The sequence below is a fragment of the Mesoplodon mirus genome (assembly GCF_964341445.2).
Source record: "Mesoplodon mirus genome assembly, chromosome: 17".
NCBI classification, from domain to species: domain Eukaryota; kingdom Metazoa; phylum Chordata; class Mammalia; order Artiodactyla; family Ziphiidae; genus Mesoplodon; species Mesoplodon mirus.
Genome location: NC_138993.1, coordinates 60,366,199 through 60,391,314, shown reverse-complemented (window position 1 = coordinate 60,391,314; position 25,116 = coordinate 60,366,199). Strand labels below are relative to the sequence as shown.

At 37.5% G+C, this 25,116-nt stretch overlaps 1 long non-coding RNA gene across 1 annotated transcript in view; it reads left to right on the top strand.

The window, feature by feature from the left end:
- LOC309792547 overlaps positions 1–24,294 on the top strand; it is a 130,566-nt gene extending 106,272 nt beyond the window's left edge. Inside the window, exons 4-5 of the long non-coding RNA XR_014291732.1 lie at positions 14,197–14,279; positions 23,951–24,294. This is a non-coding gene — a long non-coding RNA (uncharacterized lncRNA). The remainder of the gene's footprint in view (positions 1–14,196; positions 14,280–23,950) is intronic.
- The last annotated feature ends 822 nt before the right edge of the window (positions 24,295–25,116 follow it).

Sequence of the window (25,116 nt, the reverse complement as noted above, 5' to 3'; positions counted from 1 at the left end):
TCTTGCAGTGGCTCTGCTTTTTATAAGGATGTTCCATAAGGCTCCAGGTTCCCTGCCTCCTGATGCTACCCAAGATGTAGAACCTTTGAGTTGCCAAATGCTGTACATTCCTTTATTTTTGTTGTGTTAGGGTCAATCTCAGTAGCAATACAGAAAATAACTCTTTCCCCAAATAATGAGAATAAAGTTGTCCAAAGATCCCAAAGCTTTGCCAAGTACTTGCTCCTTGAATGTTGCCCATTTCCCAAAACTGTCCTTTTCATTTCAGTTCTTAGCCCAGAATCCAATCTACTTCCTGTCTGGGGGATAAAGTTCATATAGTCTTATTCCTTCCTCACCTTACAGGTTTTTCAGAAGAACTTGGTCCTCCTTCCAGCTTTCTCACAAGAACTTTTTCTCCTATTAGCTAGGAACATCGTCCCATGAATTCTGTAGATAAAACCAGATTTTAAGGCTAGACTGTAAGATTCATCTGGGAAGCCAGATATTTGTAGTTATGAGAAGGGAAAGAGAGCTAGTATTTTTGACGGCCTTGTCATATGTTTCATCCCATTTTGTGTTTACAGTAGTCCTGTGAATTAGTTTTAGTGCTAGCTTTTGTCTGTGGACTGAATTCTCAATCATTCTGCGTTTTCATCTTTTTTATGGGGGCTAGAAGTCTTGAAACTATATTCCCCAGACTCTGACTCTCTTGCTGCCAGGTCTTGGGTATGGTTTAGGTTTGGCCATTGAGATTTACTTATGCAAGACTGGAAAGGTGAAGGGATGCAGGAGTGGTTTTTCCTCCTTCAGTGGTGGTAGCTGATACTTAGACTTCCGTAGACAAATTTGACAGGAGCTGAACTCACTGTTGCACTACCTGGTTCCCAGATTTAGGGCTGTGGGCAGTTGGGAAGTTGGCAGTTATGTTAGGAGGCTTTCTCACCTCTGGGTAACAGCAGCAGTTTTGTAATCTTTCACAACTGCAGTGGCATGAGTTGAAATCTAACAGCAACCCTATGAATTTTGTTCATCTAACACTTCTAATAAGTTTGTAAGCATCAAATTCCTCATAACCAATCTCTTTCAATATGGAAATACTTAGAGGAATTTCTGTTTTCCTCCATTGAACCCTAAAAGACATTGTATTTTTTTCATGCTATTATACATGAGATAGTGATAAAATTAGTAAATCTTACAGACATTTACTGACTGAATTTTTTTAAGTTATAATATTCTATTGCCTGCCCAAACCACTTAACAGTGATTGGAATATATTAGACCTTCAACAAGTGATAGTTTTAATATGATATAATCCATCTCTTCTTGCATAAAAAATTATATTGTCAGTCTCACTTTTGGTCTTCTTTATTTCAGGCATGTTAGAAGTGAGCTTTTGTCATTTTTTGAGCTTAGTACAAGAGTTTTTTAAAACAGTTCTCTATTTCCCTCACCCTCTATCCCCTGGCTATCACCATCATATTCTAGGTTTCTATGAATTGGACTATTTATATACCTCATATAAGTAGAATCATCTAGTTTTTATCCTTCTGTGATAGATTTATTTTACTTAGTGTATTGTCTTCCAGGTCCATTCATGTCACATGTGGTAGGATTTTCTTTTTTAAGGCTGAATAATATTCCATTATATGTATATACTACATTTCCTTTATCCATTCATGTGTCAATGGACATTTGGGTTGTTCCCATATCTTTGCTATTGTGAATAATGCTGCAATGAACAAGGGATTGTAGATATCTCTATGGGATCCTAATTTCAATTCTTTTGGATGTATACCCAGGAATGGGATTGCTGTATCATATGGTAGTTCTCTTTTTAACCTTTTGAGGACACTTCATACTGTTTTCCATAATGGCTGCAGCAACTTACATTCCCATCGATAGTGCACAAAAGTTCCTTTTTCTGCACATTTAGCCAACACTTGTTAGCTCTTGTATTACTGACGATAGCCGTTCTAATAGGAGTGAGATGATATCTCACTGATTTGCATTTTCCTGCTGCTTAGTGATGTTGAGCATCTTTTCATATACCTGTTAGTCATTTGTATGTCTTCTTTTAGGAGACTGTATTCAAGTCCTTTGCACATTTTCTGATATGGTTAATTAAATTTTTAACTATTGAATTGTAGGAGTTCCTTATATATTTTGGAAATGAATCCCTTATCAGATATATGGTTTGCAAATATTTTCTCCTAATCCAAAGGTTGCCTTTTCATTTTGTTGATTGCTTTCTTTGTTTCTAATTTCTGAGCTGAGTTCATAAGAAATCTTTTTGATGACTCCATCTCATTTGTCTGTCTACAAAAGAAATTTTTAGTCTTTATGAATAAGTATAATGGGTATTCATTAAGCTAATACTAATTACTCAGGTTAGTAGATGGCACCTGTTTTACATTCATTATTATTTTTAACATAATCTTGCTGTTCTTCCATTGCTCTTTCCTCTCTAGGTGGGTCACATTTTCTTCTCTCTTTTCTATGCTGAAGAAGTTTAGATTGTACCCTGAACATCATGAATGTTATGTTTTGGAGGCTCTGTATTCTGTTAGTCTTCCAAAGAGTGTTAATTTCTTGTTTCGCAGACAATTAACTTCATAGACAAAAACAATCTCTTGGGCTGTAGTTCAATTCTCAGCTCAGTTATTTTATTCTTTCCCGGACTGTTTTGAATCTGCCACGTGCATGCATAATTCAAGGGTCAGCCACAGACATTTAGACAGAATTTGTAGCTCCCCATCTCAGGCTCCCTTTCTTCCAAGATTCCCCTCTCACTTTCCAGAATTCTGTAATCTGTTATTTTCAGGCTAGAAACATGGGGATTTTCTATGAGAATTTTAGCTACCATGAACAGCATCAGCTATAATACAGTGTCAAGTTAGAGCATGTTGTCTCATGTTGTTTGCTAATTCAGTAGTTGACTCCCTTACAGAATTTACCTGTTTTGTTCACTCTCCAGAGTCTTTAGACAGTGGTTTGTTGCATTTTGTCAGAAGTTTATAGTTTTTTATCTATGGAAAGGATGTTCTGGTAGAAACTTACTCCATCATATCAGATCTGAAACTTCTTTTTAAATTTAATTATTTATTTATTTAATCTTTATTAGAGTATAATTGCTTTACAATGGTGTATTAGTTTCTGCTTTATAACAAAGTGAATCAGTTATACATATACATATGTTCCCATATCTCCTCCCTCTTGTGTCTCCCTCCCTCCCTATCCCACCCATCCAGGTGGTCACAAAGCACTGAGCTGATCTCCCTGTGCTATGCAGCTGCTTCCCACTAGCTATCTATTTTACGTTAGGTAGTGTATATATGTCCATGCCACTCTCTCACTTTGTCACAGCTTACCCTTCCCCCTCCCCATATCCTCAAGTCCATTCTCTAGTAGGTCTGTGTCTTTATTCCCATCTTACCCCTAGGTTCTTCATGACATTTTTTTTCTTAAATTCCATATATATGTTAGCATACGGTATTTGTCTTTCTCTTTCTGACTTACTTCACTCTGTATGACAGACTCTAGGTCCATCCACCTCACTACAAATAACTCAATTTCGTTTCTTTTTATGGCTGAGTAATATTCCATTGCATATATGTGCCACATCTTCTTTATCCATTCATCCGATGATGGATACTTAGGTTGTTTTCCATCTCCTGGCTATTGTAAATAGAGCTGCAATGAACATTTTGGTACATGACTCTTTTTGAATTATTGTTTTCTCAGGGTTTATGCCCAGTAGTGGGATTGCTGGGCCATATGGTAGTTCTATTTGTAGTTTTTTAAGGAACCTCCATACTGTTCTCCATAGTGGCTGTACCAATTGACATTCCGACCAGCAGTGCAAGAGTGTTCCCTTTTCTCCACACCCTCTCCAGCATTTATTGTTTCTAGATTTTTTGATGATGGCCATTCTGACTGGTGTGAGATGATATCTCATTGTAGTTTTGATTTGCATTTCTCTAATGATTAATGATGTTGAGCATTCTTTATTGTATTTGTTGGCAATCTGTATATCTTCTTTGGAAATGTCTGTTTAGGTATTCTGCCCATTTTTGGATTGGGTTGTTTGCTTTTTTGTTATTGAGCTGCTTGTAAATTTTGGAGATTAATCCTTTGTCAATTGCTTCATTTGCAAATATTTTCTCCCATTCTGAGGGTTGTCTTTTGGTCTTGTTTATGGTTTCCTTTGCTGTGCAAAAGCTTTGAAGTTTCATTAGGTCCCATTTGTTTATTTTTGTTTTTTTTATTTCCACTCCTCTAGGAGGTGGGTCAAAAAGGATCTTGCTGTGTTTTATGTCATAGAGTGTTCTGCCTATGTTTTCCTTTAAGAGTTTGATAGTTTCTGGCCTTACATTTAGGTCTTTAATCCATTTTGAGCTTATTTTTGTGTATGGTGTTAGGGAGTGTTCTAATCTCATACTTTTACATGTCCCTATCCAGTTTTCCCAGCACCACTTATTGAAGAGACTGTCCTTTCTCCACTGTAAAATCTTGCCTCCTTTATCAAAGATAAGGTGACCATATGTGCGTGGGTTTATCTCTGGGCTTTCTATCCTGTTCCATTGATCTATATTTCTGTTTTTGTGCCAGTACCATAGTCTTGATTACTGTAGCTTTGTAGTATAGTCTGAAGTCAGGGAGCCTGATTCCTCCAGCTCCGTTTTTCGTTCTCAGGATTGCTTTGGCTATTCGGGGTCTTTTATGTTTCCATACAAATTGTGAAAGTTTTTGTTCTAGTTCTGTGAAAAATGCCAGTGGTAGTTTGATAGGGATTTCACTGAACCTGTAGATTGCTTTGGTAGTAGAGTCATTTTCACAATGTTGATTCTTGCAATCCAAGAACATGGTATATCTCTCCATCTGTTGGTATCATCTTTATTTTTTTTTATTTTTTTGCGGTACGTGGGCCTCTCACTGTTGTGGCCTCTCCCGTTGCAGAGCACAGGCTCTGGATGCACAGGCTCAGTGGCCATGGCTCACGGGCCTAGCCACTCCGTGACATGTGGGATCTTCCCGGACCAGGGCACGAACCCGCATCCCCTGCATCGGCAGGCGGACTCTCAACCACTGCGCCACCAGGGAAGCCCTGTTGGTATCATCTTTAATTTCTTTCATCAGTGTCTTATAATTTTCTACGTACAGGTCTTTTGTCTCCTTAGGTAGGTTTATTCCTAGATATTTTATTCTTTTTGTTGCAATGGTAAATGGGAGTATTTTCTTGATTTCACTTTCAGATTTTTCATCATTAGTGTACAGAAATGCAAGAGTTCTGTGAATTAATTTTGTATCCTGCTACTTTACCAAATTCACTGATTAACTCTAGTAGTTTTCTGGTAGCATCTTTAGGATTCTCTAAGTATACTATCATGTCATCTGCAAACAGTGACAGCTTTACTTCTTCTTTTCCGATTTAGACTCCTTTTATTTCCTTTTCATCTCTGATTGCTGTGGCTAAAACTTCCAGAAGCATGTTGAATAAGAGTGGTGAGAGTGGATAACCTTATCTTGTTCCTGATCTTAGTGGAAACGTTTTCAGGTTTTCACCATTGAGGACGATGTTTGCTGTGGGTTTGTCACATATGGCCTTTATTATGTTGAGGAAAGTTCCCTCTATGCCTACTTTCTGCAGGGTTTTTATCATAAATGGGTGTTGAATTTTGTCAAAAGCTCTCTCTGCATCTATTGAGATGATCATATGGTTTTTCTCCTTCAATTTGTTAATATGGTGTATCACATTGATTGATTTGCATATATTGAAGAATCCTTGCATTCCTGGAATAAACCCCACTTGATCATGGTGTATGAGCTTTTTAACGTGCTATTGGATTTTCTTTGCTAATATTTTGTTGAGGATTTTTGCATCTATGTTCACCAGTGATATTGGCCTGTAGTTTTCTTTCTTTGTGACATCCTTGTCTGGTTTTGGTATCAAGGTGATGGTGGCCTCGTAGAATGAGTTTGGGAGTGTTCCTCCCTCTGCTATAGTTTGGAAGAGTTTGAGAAGGATAGGTGTTAGCTCTTCTCTAAATGTTTGATAGAATTCGCCTGTGAAGCCATCTGGTCCTGGGCTTTTGTTTGTTGGAAGATTTTTAATCACAGTCTCAATTTCAGTGCTTGTGATTGGTCTGTTCATATTTTCTATTTCTTCCTGATTCAGTCTTGGCAGGTTGTGCATTTCTAAGAATTTGTCCATTTTTTTCCAGGTTGTCCATTTTATTGGCATAGAGTTGCTTGTAGTAATCTCTCATGATCTTTTATATTTCTGCTGTGTCAGTTGTTACTTCTCCTTTTTCATTTCTAATTCTATTGATTTGAGTCTTCTCCCTTTTTTTCTTGATGAGTCTGGCTAATGGTTTATCAATTTTGTTTATCTTCTCAAAGAACCAGCTTTTAGTTTTATTGATCTTTGCTATCATTTCCTTCATTTCTTTTTCATTTATTTCTGATCTGATCTTTATGATTTCTTTCCTTCTGCTCAGTTTGGGGTTTTTTTTCTTCTTCTTTCTCTAATTGCTTTAGGTGCAAGGTTAGGTTGTTTATTCGAGATGTTTCCTGTTTCTTAAGGTAAGATTATATTGCTATAAACTTCCCTCTTAGAACTGCATTTGCTGCATCCCATAGGTTTTGGGTCATCGTGTCTCCACTGACATTTGTTTCTAGATATTTTTTGATTTCCTCTTTGATTTCTTCAGTGATCACTTCGTTATTAAGTAGTGTATTGTTTAGCCTCCATGTATTTGTATTTTTTACAGATCTTTTCCTGTAATTGATATCTAGTCTCAGAGCATTGTGGTCAGAAAAGATACTTGATACAATTTCAATTTTCTTAAATTTACCAAGGCTTGATTTGTGACCCAAGATATGATCTACCCTGGAGAATGTTCCATGAGCACTTGAGAAAAATGTGTATTCTGTTGTTTTTGGATGGAATGTCCTATAAATATCAATTAAGTCCATCTTGTTTAATGTATCATTTAAAGCTTGTGTTTCCTTATTTATTTTCATTTTGGATGATCTGTCCATTGGTGAAAGTGGGGTGTTAAAGTCCCCTACTATGAAAGTGATACTGTCAATTTCCCCTTTTATGGCTGTTAGCATTTGCCTGATGTATTGAGGTGCTCCTATGTTGGGTGCATATATATTTACAATTGTATCTTCTTCTTGGATTGATCCCTTGATCATTATGTAGTGTCCTTCTTTGTCTCTTCTAATAGTCTTTATTTTAAAGTCTATTTTGTCTGATATGAGAATTGCTACTCCAGCTTTCTTTTGGTTTCCATTTGCATGGAATATCTTTTTCCATCCCCTCACTTTCAGTCTGTATGTGTCTCTAGGTCTGAAGTGGGTCTGTTGTAGACAGCATATATATGGGTCTTATTTTTGTTTCCATTCAGCCAGTCTGTGTCTTTTGGTGAGAGCATTTAATCCATTTACATTTAAGGTAATTATCAACATGTATGTTCCTATTCCCATTTCCTTAATTGTTTTGGGCTTGTTATTGTAGGTCTTTTCCTTCTCTTGTGTTTCTTTCCTAGAGAAGTTCCTTTAGCATTTGTTGTCAAGCTGGTTTGGTGGTGCTGAACTCTCTCAGCTTTTGCTTGTGTGTAAAGTTTTAATTTCTCCATCAAATCTGAATGAGATCCTTGCTGGGTAGAGTAATCTTGGTTGTAGGTTTCTCTCCTTCATCACTTTAAATATGTCCTGCCAGTCCCTTCTTGCTTGCAGAGTTTCTGCTGAGAGATCAGCTGTTAACCTTATGGGGATTCCCTTGTGTGTTATTTGTTGTTTTTCCCTTGCTACTTTTAATATGTTTTCTTTGTATTTACTTTTTGACAGTTTGATTAATATGTGTCTTGGCGTGTTTCTCCTTGGATATATCCTGTATGGGACTCTCTGCTTCCTGGACTTGGTTAACTATTTCCTTTCCCATATTAGGGAAGTTTGCAACTATAATCTCTTCAAATATTTTCTCAGTCCTTTTCTTTTTCTCTTCTTCTTCTGGAACCCCTATAATTCGAATGTTGGTGTGTTTAATGTTGTTCCAGATGTCTCTGAGACTATCCTCAGTTCTTTTCATTCTTTTTTCTTTATTCTGCTCTGCAGTAGTTATTTCCACTATTTTATCGTCTAGGTCCCTTATCCATTCTTCTGCCTCAGTTATTCTGCTATTTATTCTGCTATTGATCCCATCTAGAGTATTTTTAATTTCATTTATTGTGTTGTTCATCATTGCTTGTTTCATCTTGAGTTCTTCTAGGTCCTTGTTAAATGTTTTTTGCATGTTCTCTATTTCCAAGATTTTGGATCATCTTTACTATCATTATTCTGAATTCTTTTTCAGGTAGACTGCCTGTTTCCTCTTCAGTTGTTAGGTTTGTTGGGTTTTTATCTTGCTCCTTCATCTGCCGTGTGTTTTTCTGTCTTCTCATTTTGCTTATCTTACTGTGTTTGGGGTCTCCTTTTGGCAGGCTGCAGGTTCGTAGTTCCCATTGTTTTTGGTGTCTGTCCCCAGTGGCTAAGGTTGGTTCAGTGGGTTGTGTAGGCTTCCTGGTGGAGGGGACTAGTGCCTGTGTTCTGGTGGATGAGGCTGGATCTTGTCTTTCTGGTGGGCAGGTCCACGTCTGGTGGTGTGTTTTGGGGTGTCTGTGGACTTATGATTTTAGGCAGCCTCTCTGTTAATGGGTGGGGTTGTGTTCCTGTCTTGCTAGTTGTTTGGCATAGGGTGTCCAGCACTGTAGCTTGCTGGTCGTTGAGTGAAGCTGGGTGTTTGTGTTGAGATGGAGATCTCTGGGAGATTTTCGCTGTTTGATATTATGTGGAGCTGGGAGGTCTCTTGTGGACCAGTGTCCTGAAGTTGGCTTTCCCACCTCAGAGGCACAGCACTGACTCCTGGCTGGAGCACCAAGAGCCTTTCATCCACATGGTTCAGAATAAAAGGGAGGAAAAGTAGGAAGAAATGTAGGAGGGAGGGAGGGAAGGAAGAGGAGGGAGAAAGGAAAGAAAGAAAACACAGAAAAAGATAAAGTTATTAAAATAAAAAATAATTATTAAGAAAAAAATTTTTTTAAGAAAAAAAAAACAATGGACCGGTAGAACCCTAGGACAAATGGTGAAAGCAAAGCTATACAGACAGGATCTCACACAGAAGCATACACATACTCACTCACCAAAAGAGGAAAACGGGAAAAAATAATAAATCTTGCTCTCAAATTCCACCTCCTCAGTTCGGGATGATTTGTTGTCTATTCAGGTATTCCACAGATGCAGGTACATCAAGTTGATTGTGGAGATTTAATCCTCTGCTCCTGAGGCTGCTGGGAGAGATTTCCCTTTCTCTTCTTTGTTCGCACAGCTGCTGGTGCTCAGCTTTGGATTTGGCCCCGCCTCTGCATATAGGTCGCTGGAGGGCGTCTCTTCTTCGCTCAGACAGGACGGGGTTAAAGGAGTGGCTCATTCGGGGGCCGTGGCTCACTCAGGCCTGGGGGAGGGAGGGGTGCGGATGTGGGGCGAGCCTGCAGCGGCAGAGGCTGGCAGGACGTCGCACCAGCCTGAGGCGCGCCGTGCGTTCTCCCGGGGAAGTTGTCCCTGAATCCCGGGACCCTGGCAGTGGCGGGCTGCACAGGCTCCCCGGAAGGGAGGTGTGGATAGTGACCTGCGCTCGCACACAGGCTTCTTGGCGGTGGCAGCAACAGCCTTAGCGTCTCATTCCCGTCTCTGGGGTCCGCGCTGTTAGCCGCGGCTCGCGCCTGTCTCTGGAGCTCCTTTAAGCTGCGCTCTGAATCCCCTCTGGTCGCGCACCAGGAAACAAACAGAGAAGAAAAAGTCTCTTGCCTCTTTGGCAGCTCCAGACTTTTCCCCGGACTCCCTCCCAGCCAGCCGTGGTGCACTAACCCCTTCAGGCTGTGTTCACGCCGCCAACCCCAGTCCTCTCCCTGCGCTCCCACCGAAGCCCGAGCCTCAGCTCCCGGCCCCCGCCTGCCCCGGCGGGTGTGCAGACAAGCCTCTCGGTCTGGTGAGTGCCGGTCGGCACCGATCCTCTGTGTGGGAATCTCTCCGCTTTGCCCTCCGCACCCCTGTTGCTGTGCTCTCCTCCGTGGCCCCGAAGCTTCCCCCCTCCACCACCCGCAGTCTCCGCCCGTGAAGGGGCTCCTAGTGTGTGGAAACCTTTCCTTCTTCACGGCTCCCTCCCGGGTGTGCAGGTACAGTCCCTATTCTTTTGTCTCTGTTTATTCTTTTTTCTTTCGCCCTACCCATGTATGTGGGGAGTTTCTTGCCTTTTGGGAGGTCTGAGGTCTTCTGCCAGCGTTCAGTAGGTGTTCTGTAGGGGTTGTTCCACATGTAGATGAATTTCTGATGTATTTGTGGGAGGAAGGTGATCTCCACGCCTTACTCTTCTGTCATCTTCCTCCTCTCCCCTATTTATTTTTAATTGAAGTATAGTTGATTTACAATATTATATTAGTTTCAGGTGTATAGCATTGTAATTTAGTATTTTTACAGATTATACTCTATTAACTGTAATATATATAATTCCCTGTGCTATACAATATATCCTTGTTGCTTATCTATTTTATATATAGTGGTTTGTATCTCTTAATCCTGTACCCCTAACTTGCCCCCGTTCCCTCTCTCCTCTTCCAAACTCCAGTCTGTTTTCTATATCTGTGAATCTGTTTCTGTTTTGCTATGTACATTTGTTTGTGTTATTTTTCAGATTCCACATGTAAGTGATATCATACAGTATTTGTCTTTCTCCATCTGACTTATTTCACTAAACATAATATTCTATAGGTCTTTTTTTCTTATTCCCAAACAATAGAAGTTTATTTATTGCTCACATGAAATCTTAAATAGTGATTCCATCCATGTCGTTACTTCATGTCTCAGTTCCTTCTGTCTTGAGAGTCTGCTCTTCTCAGGAGCAATAAAGGGAGAAAGAGTATGGAGCACCGCACACATGATGTTTCTTCGATGGGCAGTTTGAGAGGTAGCACACTTCATTTCCACTCACATCCTACTGAATAGAAGTCAGTCACAAGGTTCAATGAGTGCCTAAAGAATGTAGGCACAGGAAGAAGAGGAAATCATTTTCTAATCAGCAGCCTCTGACACATACCATTTTAATCATTAATGCTTTTCACAGAATTACTACAAATTGCATCTTCTGAGGAAAATTAATATGTTCACAACATCTTTCCTCAATATCCATTAAGGATTCCCTGAACTGTGACTAATATCTTCTTATTGTCTTGATATCATAACATTGTCTGAAATATAGTTCTATGGAAATATCATGTTGGGATATGATGGTCATACACATCTTTGAGTTCATTTAAAAACATTATGGAACACCTCCCATATCTAAGATTTATGAGAAAGAGCCACTATTGCAGAAAAGCTCTTTATGGTCACTTATGCAGGAAAAGAAGAATAACAAAGTCAATTCTGCCAAATCACTACCATAGTGCAATTTACTTTGTATATTTCATAATTCAATGTATAAGGTCATGACTCATTTCTAACAGACAAGAAAAATACTTTCACTCATTTCCTTTTATGAATATGAAGAACATTCATGTGGCAATGAGATGGACTAAGAAGAAAAGAGATCCCTAACTTGCTATGAGTCAAAAAAGCAAGTCCCAGTTTGGGCTATGATGCTAAAGATAAAAGGATAAGAGTGAAAAAAAAAACCCTCCTTTGTATCTATCTTTTAAAAATGAAGTGACAGAACTCTCAACCTCAGCAGCTTTATTTCTGAGACAGATTCAGGCCTTTGGGGAGTAACAGACATAGCACATTGTTTCCTGCTTGCATCTTCTAAAACCTGTGTGTTGTTTTTTTTTCCTATTCTGAGAAATAGAGAACTAGTGTAACTTCTGGATCTTTGCACCTTTGGTACACTGATGTAAGTCCGAGATGTGCTAACAGGTGAGCCAAGGTCAATGAGACTCTGTCATTTTTCTCTCTAGAGAAAGGAAGAGGCTATACTTGCCTGTGTCACAGTTTTCCTGTCTTTGTAGTAGTTTGCTAACCTCTGTGAGCATAGCAGTGGCATACTAGGAAGGGAGTGGCAATTTGTTGTACATCTTCCCCTGTTATCATTTCCTCTTTGTTCCTAGACTATCATTTCACGAGTTATTTCAAGGAAAATTGGCTCTCACTAAGCTGAGGGAAAAAACCACACAGGTCTATGGATTTTATTTGGTATTTTAGGCACAAAAAGTGGGGCTGCTGGAAATTTCCAAGTCACATGGAGCCAATCCCTATGTAATATCCATAATTATGCAAGAAAGTGATCATATTTTCAATCAATTTAGGGTGTAGGATAAATATCTAGGTGTAAGACATCAAGTAGAGAAATGATGACAAGTTTTTCTTAACAACCTTTCTCACAACCCAGAACAGTTGTGACTTGAGATATGGACCTACCTATTCCCTTAGCCTTATGGGTTCCGTGTTTGCTGGGCAGTGGTTACATTTCCCCTGGCTTTCAGAGATACAAGCTTTATACACACTGTTACAGTGTAATTTGCTTTATCATTCAATAACTCATAGCAAGCCCATTTCAGGTGGGCTTTTACATCAGGTGGACTCTTGAGTCATAAAACAAAAAACTACTGTTTTCTATGCCTCCATACAGGAGCACTACCTCCTTGAAGCAAAGTATAGGACCGAATTTTCCTGGGGTATCAGTTGATTGCTCAGAACTGTGGAGACCCAGCATGAGACCTACAAAGCACAATGCTTATCTCTATAGGAGGTGGGGAAATGCCAGCATAAAACTAATCAAGTAGGCCTTTACTTACAGAACTAAGGTACTTTCTGAGTAGCCATGTGTCTCATGGTAGTTAAGAAATATATTACAATTCACGGAGAAGACTACAGGTAGGATTTGGGGATGTTTCTACTTCCTCAAATGCAATAGGATCAAATATTTGCCAGATAGAAGAAACTACTATTCATTGTTTCCCACCAAATTATCCACTGTACTTGAAATTATTATTGTGCCTTTTAATATTTGTTGGCTATGTGTTAAGTAAAATATTATTTTAGAAAAGCACACATTTAAACTGTCTTAATCATATATATTCTTGTAATGTTTATTTAGGTCAGACTCTGAAGTAGTGCCTACAGTCTTGTACATAATACATATTTCTAAGTTCTTTCATTTTCATCCTATGACACAAGGCAAGGATGACTGCAGATTCTTGGCAATTGTTATTATGACTCTGATATACTCACATTATTTAGTGAATGACACTGAATCAACCAGAGAAGACATTTGTTGGAATTTAGGTTAGAATTTTCATTTTCCTTTCTTATGACATTTTCATTTCTTAAGTGATTGATTATCTTTTCAAGATGAAAGACTTTTTTTTCATTAGTTTACTGTGTATTAGAGTAGGACTCATTTTCAAGTTTTATATTTGAAATTGTAAGATCCTTTGTTCATGGGAAGAAATTAAATAATTGTTCTATCCCCAATTTATGGCTGGTCAATTACTTCACTCTCACCATGCTTACAGGCTGCCAAGATAATAATACATTGATACTACTATGTCTTAAACCTTTAGCTGACCTAGTAAAGAAAACAACTTTTACTTAGGAACTAGCTTTTTCAAGACAGTGAATAAAACTTTTTTGCTTATAGGTAAAGTTTTGCATGCAAGGATTTTTTTCTCCTCAGAAATTGAAAGGAAGAAAAACTGTGGATCTAACTAGCTTAACAAAAGCAAACAAACAAAACCTAACAAATTAGTACACATAAGTCCTGAGAGCATTTCTAGAAATCACTCACAGGAATTGTGGTTAAGCTAGAGGTGAGGTGCTGTCAGAGAGGACTCAGTGGTTAGTTACAGGTTCCTAAGAATCTTTCTTGCCTTTTCTCTCACGCATTTTATTCCTCTTTCTATACCAGGATCCCTGCGTTCTCCATCTAGCCCCTGACTAGGAAGTCTAGTATTCAGATACTGTCACAAGTAGTGCTCATTAGAGTTGTTCCACAAATATTGAAGATGTTTCTTCCAGTCCCGTACAGGATTGTACTTCATTTCCCCTTAGAGTTAGTTGTGGTCACATGCATTGTTTTTGGTCCATGAAATACTAGTGGAGATAATGTGCTGTTTCTGGGTGAAATATGTAAGAGCCACTGTGTGATTTATCCTTTATCTCTTTCCTTCTCCTTTTTCTCAGACAATGGTTACTCCATCAGCCTGGATTCCAGAGAGAGAAGACATGGAGCAAAACCTCTAGACAACATGTACAGGACGTGCACTGTGAGATTAAATACATACATACGTACTTATTATGAGGTGCCCAGATTTTGGAATCATTAGCATGCCCTAACATATCCTGCCTGATATACACCAATGTAGAGAGGGCAGTATTTCAGAATAAAGTTTCCCAGAGCAATGTTTATTGTTTAAGCCTCCCCCACCTCCAAAAAAAAATTAACTAGCCCCAGGAGGGGCAGTCTTTTCCCAGCCAGAAAGGTTTTTTAAGATGTCAAAACCTCATAATATATAGAAAATTAAACATATATACAATGTACAGTGGATAAACCAATCTCAATGCCAAGGAGGCAGGGATGCATATACATTCTGCAGGAGGCCCTGAAAAATTATACAGCATTAGGTGTGAGAGGGTATAACCCACATGCAGAGAAGAAGAGCAAATATGTGGGAACAAGACATAATCTATCTCCAGAGATAGACAATTTACAAAAGCATGAACAGCAACATACACATTTTCAGCCTAGGTAGTAAAATATGCAAATTAATAATACAATGGTAATTCCTGGTGCAGACGGGAAAACATTGTTTTAACTTCTCTGATGATAATTTGACCTTAGATATCAGGGCTTTTACTCCCAGCATTTCATCTTGATTAGAACTTAAGAATATAATAAACTTTAAAAAGTTACCACAAGGACATTCCTCACAGCGTGGCTTATAAAAGCACCACACTGGATATCTTCTCAATATCCCACGGAATTGTTGGGAATTACTGAAATAAGTTATAGCACCCCCATGTATTAAAATATTATAATGCCATTAAAATCACAGTCTAAAATTCCATTTATGAAATAAGTAAAGTGAGTTGAGACTCTCAGTATGTTTTGTGAAGTGACACACTTGAATGAATCCATGTACCCATTATACTACCTGTGATTATTTCTGGTTATTTGAATAATGGACAACTTTTTCTTTGAACCAGTTAGCATTTTTCTAATTAGTTTATAGGTAACAGACATTACAGGTAATTAAAAATTATTTTTAAAAAATGGATCCAGGCAAGCCCATAATTTTCAGTAGATAGTGTCCACACAGGACATAACATTTTGTCTCTGTGTTCAAATCTGAGGAAAGACAAGTTAAAAACAGTTATCAAAGCTGGGTACTCTGAATAACCTCTTCTACTACTTTGTCAAGTGGAGTATTTTTAAACATTTCAGACACACACACTGTGCACCATTCACTTGCTCTCTGTCAGAGCCTTCTGTGTCTTATAATTTTACACTCTAAAAATAGTGGTGAAATATTGATTTCCTCTCTAACTTCTGCCCAGCCTTTAGTTGCATGCCTGGTAAGGATTCCACTCAGAGAAGATCAGTACTTGACCCTGCACTTTATTCTTTAGTGAAGAAGCACATTGCATCTTCATACTCTCACCTCTGGCTGTCTATGTCTTTTTCTTGGTATTTGTGTTGTTATAGTACATTCAAAGGAGGATCATTATTTTACTTTAAACCCAGCCAATAATAAGGTATCCAAAGTGTGTACAGGTTTTCCAAGAAGGCAAACACCTATTCCCAAAAAGGCAGTAGCTATATTGGTTATTTGTTTATTTATTCATAAATAAATTGCCATGGATTAAACTCAGCAATGTCTATAAATTTGAAACATTTCCTTGGAGTATTAGTTGTAATGAGCAAGTAAATTATAATCTCTCTGAAAACAGAAAGATTTATTTATCTTTTTTTGGATTTATGTCAAAATAAGTATTTAGTACATAGCTAGTGAATCATAGAAGAGACTAAAAAGATCAGTTGCAAACATAAGAGTACGTCAGAATTTTGTATATGATTCATTCATTCACTTATTTTCCCAACAAATATTAAATTATTAATTATTTAGTAATTATTAAGTTATTAAATAGTTTAGTGGAAGACTATAATATAAAGTCAATACTTTCAATCAATGAAAAAAAATGATAAATGAATAAATGATGTTGAGACAATTTGAATAAATCAAACCCAATACCACTGTGGCAAGGAGGCATATACTTTCTGTAGGAGGCTCTGAAAAGTCATTTGGGTTTGGGTAACCCAATTGAGGGTAAAATTGGTTCTTAATGGAATATGTTTTCAATTTCTTTATTTTAGTGAGTCTGTAGCCTTATTTAAGCAAAACTTGAATCAGTAATGGATGGGAAATTTAAGTTTCTAAGGACTTTATAATATAATATCACACAATATTATAGTGATGAATAAGTTTTTAAAGTGGTATAAATGTTAGTTTAATTTAGCTAGTCTTTCAAAGAACTAGAAGTATTTATATGAAAGTAATTGAAATTCAATACAAGTTGCAGAAAAGAGGAAATATACCAAACAGTGTAATGTTTATTTTTAAACCATTAAAATAATAGGAAATGTGGAAAAATAAACACATTATTTGTAGAGTAAAATAAAGGAGTGTTAATAACTCATTCTTTTCTAAAGTAAATACCTTAAAGCTTTTTAGACTTTTATACAACTTTTTCAGAAAACAGACTATTATGAAAATATCTTTAAAAATGCAATGATATAGAATTTTATAACATGTATATAACTTGTTTTCATGGAAACAGAATATCATCCTTGCTCTATTTGTAGTACTTTATACATTTTTATATAAATTATTTAGCAAAATATCTAAGTCTAAATATGTCTTGTACTGAACATCTTAATAATAACAATCCAGATTGCAAAAGTGGGGTTTGTCTGGAGCATTTGCTGCTGTGATTGGAGGCCTGGGGTGTAGAAAACACAGGGTGAAGGGAGAGACAGCGGACAAGTTTGAGAGCCCTGGCCTGGCTGCCCTGAGGCTGGTATCCCAATAAATTAGCTCTTCAAAGGGTTATTCCTAAAACGTTAGGACCTGCTCAGAAAGGGAGAGGCAGCACGTCCAAAGGAGGGCTTCTGGAGTGTGCAGTTCCAGAGTTTGGAGGCAGCAAACTCATCAACATCCACTCATTTGTTCTGATGTCTCGGAGTAAAGCATTTGCTCTTGTGCACATGAGGAGAGTCTGAAGGGAACTCGGTGGAGTTAGGGAAGATGAATTGTGCCCAAATCAGTTCATACCTATCAGTGTCAATAAATTATGCCCCTGAACGTCTGGCTCTTCAAAACAGAGCCGTGTGGCTGACAGGGTCTTCGTGCTCTGACCAGGTGTCAGACCTGAGCCTCTGAAGTGGGAGAGCTGAGTTCAGGGCATTGGACCACCAGAGGCCTCCTGGCCTCACGTAATATCAATCGGCAAGAGATCTCCATCTCAACGCTAAGACCCAGCTCCACTAAACGACTAGCATGCTCCAGTGCTAGACACCCCATGCCAAACAAATAGCAAGACAGGAACCCCACCCATTAACAGAGAGGCTGCCTAAACTCATACTAAGTTCACAGACACACCAAAACACACCACCGGGCATGGTCCTGCCCACCAGAAAGACAAGATCCAGCCTCATTCACCAGAACACAGGCACCAGTCCCCTCTACCAGGGAGCCTACACAACCCACTGAATCAACCTTATCCATTGGGGGCAGACACCAAAAACAACAGGAACTACCAACTTGCAGCCAGTGAAAAGCAGACCCCAAACACAGTAAGTTAAGCAAAATGAGAAGACAGAGAAATATGTAGCAGAAAAGGAGCAAGATAATAACTCACCAGACCAAACAAATGAAGAGGAAATAGGCAGTCTATCTGAAAAAGAATTCAGAGTAATGATAGTAAAGATGATGCAAAATCTTGGAAATAGAATGGATAAAATACAAGAAATGTTTAACAAGGACCTAGAAGAAGTAAAGAGCAAACAAACAATGATGAACAATGCAATAAATGAAATTCTGTAGAAGGACTCAATAGCAGAATAACTGAGGCAGAAGAACAGATAGGTGACCTGGAAGATAAAATAGTGGATATAACTACTGCAGAGCAGAATAAAGATAAAAGAATGAAAAGAATTGAGGACAATCTCAGAGATGTCTGGGACAACATTAAAAACAGCAACATTCGAATTATAGAGGTCCCAGAAGAAGAAGAGAAAAAGAAAGGGACTGAGAAAATATTTGAAGGGATTATAGTTGAAAACTTCCCTAACATGGGAAAGGAAATAGTCAATCAAGTCCGGGAAACACAGCGAGTCCTATATAGGATAAATCCAAGGAGAAACATGTCAAGACACATATTAATCAAACTATCAAATATTATATACAAAGAAAAAATATTAAAGCAGCAAGGGAAAAGCAACAAATGACATACAAGGGAATCCCCATAAGGTTAACAGGTGATCCTTCAGCAGAAACTCTGCAAGCCAGAAGAAAGTGGCAGGACATATTTCAAGTGATGAAAGGGAAAAACCTACAACCAAGATTACTCTACCCAGCAAGGATCTCATTCAGATTTGATGGAAAAATTAAAACCTTTAAAGACAAGCAAGAGCTAAGAGAATTCAGAACCACCAAACCAGCTTTACACCAAATGCTAAAGGAACTTCTCTAGGAAGGAAAGACAAGAGAAGGAAAAGACCTACAATAACAAACCCAAAACAATTAAGAAAACCCAAAACAATTAAGAAAGTACATATCAATGAGTACCTTAGATGTAAATGGATTAAATGCTCCAACAAAAAGACATAGGCTGGCTGAATGGATAAAAAAAACAAGACCATATATATGCTGTCTACAAGGGACCCTCTTCAGATCGAGGGACACATACAGACTGAAAGTGAGGGGATGGAAAAAGGTATTCCATGCAAATGGAAATCAAAAGAAAGCTGGAGTAGCAATTCTCATATCAGACAAAATGCACTTTAACATAAAGACTATTACAAGAGACAAAGAAGGACACTACATAATGATAAAGGGATCAATCCAAGAGGAAGATATAACAATTATAAATATTTATGCACCCAACATAGGAGGACCTCAATACATAAGGCAAATGCTAACAGCCATAAAAGGGGAAATCGATAGTAACACAATAATAGTAGGGGACTTTAACACCCCACTTTCACCAATGGACAGATCAACCAAAATTAAATAAATAAGGAAACACAAGCTTTTAATGACACATTAAACACGATGGACCTAACTGATATTTATAGGACATTCCATCCAAAAACAACAGAATACACTTTCTTCTCAAGTGATCATGGAACAGTCTCCAGGATAGATTGTATCTTGGGTCACAAATCAAGCCTTGGTAAATTTAAGAAAATTGAAATTGTATCAAGTATCTTTTCCAACCACAACGCTATGAGACTAGATATCAATTACATGAAAAAAAAACTGTAAAAAATACAAACATATGGAGGCTAAAGGATACACTACTAAATAACCAAGAGATCACTGAAGAAATCAAAGAGGAAATAAAAAAAATACCTAGAAACAAAATGACAATGAAAACATGACAACCCAAATCCTATGGGATGCAGCAAAAGCAGTTCTAAGAGGGAAATTTATAGTAATACAATCGTACCTCAAGAAACAAGAAAAATCTCATATAAACAACCTAACATTACACATAAAGCAATTAGAGAAAGAAGAACAACCCCCCCCCAAATTTAGCAGAAGAACTCATAAAGATCAGATCAGAAATAAATGAAAAAGAAATGAAGAAAATGATAGTAAAGATCAATAAAACTAAAAGCTGGTTCTTTGAGAAGATAAAAAATATTGATAAACCATTAGCCAGACTCATCAAGAAAAAAAGGAAGGGCTTCCCTGGTGGCGCAGTGGTTGGGAGTCTGACTGCCAATGCAGGGGACACGGGTTCAAGCCCTGGTCTGGGAAGATCCCACATGCCGTGGAGCGGCTAGGCCCGTGAGCCACAATTACTGAGCCTGCGCGTCTGGAGCCTGTGCTCCGCAACAGGAAAGGCCGTGATAGTGAGAGGCCTGCGCACCGTGATGAGGAGTGGCCCCCACTCGCCGCAACTAGAGAAAGCCCTCGCACAGAAACGAAGACCCAACACAGCCATAAATAAATAAATAAATAAATAAAATCTAAAAAAAAAAAAAAAGAAAAAAAGGAAGACTCAAATCAACAGAATTAGAAATGAAAAATGAGAAGTAACAACTGACACTGCAGAAATACAAAGGATCATGAGAGACTACTACAAGCAACTACAGGCCAATAAAATGGACAGCTGCAAGAAATGGACAAATTCTTAGAAAAGCACAACCTTCCAAGACTGAACCAGAAGAAACAGAAAATATTAACAGACCCCCCACATGTAAAAGAATGAAATTAGAACACTCCCTAACACCATACACAAAATTAAACTCAAAATGGATTAGAGACCTAAATGTAAGGCCAGAAACTATCAAACTCTTAGAGGAAAACATAGGCAGAACACTCTATGACATAAATCACAGCAAGATCTGTTTTGACCAACCTCCTAGAGAAATGGAAATAAAAACAAAAATAAACAAATGGGACCTAATGAAACTTAAAAGCTTTTGCACAACAAAGGAAGCCATAAACAAGATGAAAAGACAACCCTCCGAATGGGAGAAAATATTTGCAAATGAAGCAACTGACAAATGATTAATCTCCAAAATATACAAGCAACTCATGCAGCTCAATATCAAAAAAACAAACAACCCAATCCAAAAATGGGCAGAAGACCTAAATAGACATTTCTCCAAAGAAAATATACAGATTTCCAACCAACACATGAAAGGATGCTCAACATCACTAATCATTAGAGAAATGCAAATCAAAACTGCAATGAGGTATCACCTCACACCAGTCAGAATGGCTATCATCAAAAAATCTACAAACAATAAATGCTGGAGAGGGTCTGGAGAAAAGGGAACCCTCTTGCACTGTTGGTGGGAATGTAAATTGATACAGCCACTATGGAGAACAGTATGGAGGGTCCTTAAAAAACTAAACATAGAACTACCATATGAGTCAGCAATCCCACTACTGGGTATATATCCTGAGAAAACCATAATTCAAAAAGAGTCAGGTACCACAACGTTCATTGCCACACTATTTATAATAGCCAAGACATGGAAGCAACCTAAATGTCTATTGACAGATGAATGGATAAAGAAGATGTGGCACATACATACAGTGGAATATTACTCAGCCATAAAAGGAAACAAAACTGAGTTATTTGTAGCAAGGTGGATGGACCTAGAGTCTGTCATATAGAGTGAAGTAAGTCAGAAAGAGAAAAACAAGTACCGTATACTAACACATATATATGGAATCTAAAAAACAAAATGGTTCTGATGAACCTGGGGACAGGACAGGAATAAAGACGCAGACCTACTAGAGAATGGACTTGAGGGCAGGCGGAGGGGGAAGGGTAAGCTGGGATGAAGTGAGTGAGTGGCATGGACATATATACACTACCAAATGTAAAACAGATAGCTAGTGGGAAACAGCCACATTGCACAGGGAGATCAGCTCGGTGCTTTGTGACCACCTAGACTGGTGGGATAGGGAGGCTGGGAGGGAGATCAAGAGGGAGGAGATATGGGGATATATGTATATGTATAGCTGATTCACTCTGTTATACAGCAGCAACTAACACAACAATGTAAACAATTATACTCCAATATAGATGTTAAAAAATAATATTAATAATAACAATCCATCCAAGGACTGCATTCACTGCTATGGCTATGGCAATTATTTTTGCTTTTTTGAGGGGAAGAGGATACCCATTATCAGAATTAGGAAGTTCTATTATATTACTGTACTGTAAGACAATAACATTTTTATGAATCAATTTTGAATTTTACCAAATACTTTTTCCTGCATCTGTTGTGATATTATTTTTCTTTTTTTCTATTAATATAGTTAATTGCATTGATTGATTTTCAAATATTAAACCAAATTTCCATTCATAAAATAAACGCTACTGTGTCTCGCAGCATCAGTGCTTTCCATTCTGACAGATTCAGTTTACTATAATCTTGGACAGGATTTTTGCTTCTACAGTCATGCAAGAGTTTGGCATGTAATTTTCTATTATAAAATCCATGTCATGTTTTGGTATGGGGGGAGGGTTTGATTTGATAAAAGATGTTATCTTTTTGGAAGGAGATTTTCATGAGAAGATTTCTAATTAAATATATTGAAAAAATATTTTTTTCTTGTGTTAGTTTTTAAATTTGTGTTTTTGAGAAATTTGTACATCTTATATTTTTCACACGTATTGTCCTGAATTTGTTTGCAATAAACTTCTGTTATCTTTTAAATTTCTATAGGATTTGTAGTGTGTCCTCTTTTTATTTCTGTTGTTGACAGTGAGTACTCTCTCATTTTTCATAATTGGTATTAGTAGGAGTTTATCAGTTGTATTAGTCATTTTAAAACACCAACTTTTGGCTTTGCTGAATTTCTCTGTTATATTTTTCTATTATTTTAAATTTTGTTCTAAGCAGTATTTTATCTATATTCCAAATCTTTTAATGTGTTTTATTTTCATTACCATTAAAGTTAAAAATATTTTCTAATTTTCATTTTGGGTTATTTAGAAATATGTTACTTAATTACCAAATATTTGAGCTTTTTAAAGTTATTTTATTATTGATTATATTATTGATTTTTTTTACGTGTGCTGTTCAAATTCATATTTTTCTGTTTGTTTTTGTGTGTGTGCGCATGTGATGTGTTCTATCAGCCTAAGAGACATATGTTAAAGTTTCTAAGTACATATGTAGATGTATCTATTAATACAGTCTCTGTCCATCTTTTGCTTCATTTATTTTTAGCCCATGTGATTAAATTTATACAAATTTAGAGTTGTGACATCTGCCTGCTGAATTAACTGTTTTAACATTATGAAATATTCTTTTTAAAGTATATTTTTTTTTTTTTTTTTTTTTTTTTTTTGTGGTACGCGGGCCTCTCACTGCTGTGGCCTCTCCCGTTGCAGAGCACAGGCTCCGGACGCGCAGGCTCAGCGGCCATGGCTCACAGGCCCAGCCACTCCGCGGCATATGGGATCCTCCCAGACCGGGGCACGAACCCGTATCCCCTGCATCGGCAGGCAGACTCTCAACCACTGCGCCACCAGGGAGGCCCTAAAGTATAAGTTTTATGTAGAAAGTCTGTTTACATTCTGAAGTCACATTGCTGAAACATAATTACAGATCCTTACATAATTATAGATTCTTATGTGGTGTACTGGCTCTGGTTTCACCACATTATAGATGATACGTGTAGCACAGAGCAGAGTACACAATGGATTTTAAATAAAATATTCTCATTTTTTTCTTCAAATCATGGGATTTCTTCGTGCCTATATATCATGTTTGATATGGGCCAATATTTATTGTTGAAAAATCTGGGAAAGACCTTGATACCCTAGGTTTGGTAATAATGGAAGGTTTATTGTTATTCTAAGGTAAAAGTGGATATAGATAATTAGAGCCTTTAAGGGAAAACAGGTGATAAGCCCCAACCTTTCTCTGTGCCATTAACAATGGAATTCAGTTATGCTGTTAACTTAATGGATAATGGTGGAAGCAGAGTAATGATCTGGAGCTGGCAGAAGAAGTGGAATTGCTGAATCAACGATTTGCTTAAGAAGTCAGGAGCAAACTGTAGAATACAGATTCTTGGGAAGTTCTGGGACAGGATTGCTCTCTTTCCCTCTAAAACTTACTCGGTTCAATTTAGCAATCTTATGCTTGACACTAACCATATTTTAATATTTCTAGGTGTTGAAGTTCAAAGACAAATAAGACGCAGTTGCAGTTCTTGAGATATTTGTCATCTGATGGATGAAAGAAACACAAACAAATGTGTTGAAGTGAAATAAAAGAGAATGTGAAGTCAGACCATTGCCAGACACAAAGGAATACCTGTGACAGTGCCAACTTGTAATGCAGCCACTAACACAAAGGGAGAGGTGGGCGTAAGGCAGGGAGTAAATGGAGGGGTGAATAGTAAGAGCTAATTAAATGCTTGTTTACTGGATCTTGAAATTATTGGAGATTTTTGTCAAATGTTTAATTTTCATATGCAATCTAGAATATTAGTACAATTTTGCATATTACATTTAGAGAGTAACATGTTTGTATAATATTAAATTTTTTTCTAATTTTTCTGTATATTATATGCACTAAAACTTTGTAAAATATATTAACTCCTCTTCCAAAAATCAATAATCTATCATCTTATAGAAGGCACTTGTTTGCTCAAAGTTACATGTAGATAAAATTCTATGACCTTTCTTTCCTTGTAGGTGATATTTTGATGAGAGAAGGTGCATAGCAAGAGACCTCCTATTTATATGAAGGAAACTACAGCTTTTAGATTTCTTATGCTAGTGGAGGAAAATTTGACTGAGCTAAACATGTTGAAAATTCAGCCTTGACAGCTGGAAAAGATAAATGAAATCCAGTTTTTCTGCCTGAGTCATTATTTAAGTTCCTGCTTGGGATTAGGATAGGCCTCGAAGGCATCACCTTCTATAGATCATCTGCCTTGCTCCTAGATGCTTCCATTTATACTGGGTAACTTTGCCCCAGCAGAGATGATTTATAGGGGATGATATTCTTTTTATACGGTAAATGTCATTAAGTTATACCAGGCAATTAAAAAAGCAATTAATTTAGAAAAAAATTAAGTGTATGAATAATTTTTAAAATCCTAGAAGTTAATAATAGTTCAGTTCCATCTGGAATGTTACAAAATTGAAAGCCCTAGATATAACTTCTTGAGCAACTGCTCAGAAATCTGACTTTTAAAAATTGCCAAAGAGCAAAGAACTGGAATGGGAATCATATGATGATGCATATGACAAAAGAATAAGAAGTTATGTAATTTTTTTCCTCTGGATTGATTGACTGTCTTAGAGGTTGGAGTCTTGGTTTCCTATGTA